This window comes from Dipodomys ordii, unplaced genomic scaffold (genome assembly GCF_000151885.1).
Source record: "Dipodomys ordii isolate 6190 unplaced genomic scaffold, Dord_2.0 Scaffold77, whole genome shotgun sequence".
NCBI classification, from domain to species: domain Eukaryota; kingdom Metazoa; phylum Chordata; class Mammalia; order Rodentia; family Heteromyidae; genus Dipodomys; species Dipodomys ordii.
The window spans coordinates 1,418,133-1,418,650 of record NW_012267293.1 but is presented as its reverse complement, the minus strand read 5'-3'; positions in this window follow the sequence as shown (position 1 = coordinate 1,418,650).

The window sequence follows — 518 nt, the reverse complement described above, 5'->3', positions numbered from 1 at the left end:
GTGTTCCTAGGATGCACCAAACATACCAAGCAAGCAGCCAAGACTGCTGGAGATTTTGTTACGTATGAAATGTATTAATTAGTATCAGTTGTGCAAGAGCCTTTCTATTTATGCATACGATGTACCTTAATCAAAGTTATCAATTCTACCATTTCCCTCCTTTCCTCTCCCTGTTCCCAAACCAGCCTTAGCAAGCATCTTTGCTCCATTTTTTTGATTTTTTTATTGTGAAAATACCCTACAGAGGGGTTACAATTACATGGGCAAGATAATGAGTACATTTCTTATCAAGCATTGTTGCCTCCTTTGTTTCCCCTTTCCATCCCTTTCCATCCCCCCACTCTTTGCTCCATTTTTATGCATGTATGTAAAGTATTTTGACCATTTTCCCCCTCTCACCAACTTTTTTTGGGGGGTCCAGTCGTGAGGCCTGAACTCTGGGCCTGGGCGCTGTCCCTCAGCTCTACAGCTCAAGGCTAGGGCTCTACCACTTGAGCCACAGCGCCACTTCCGGCTTT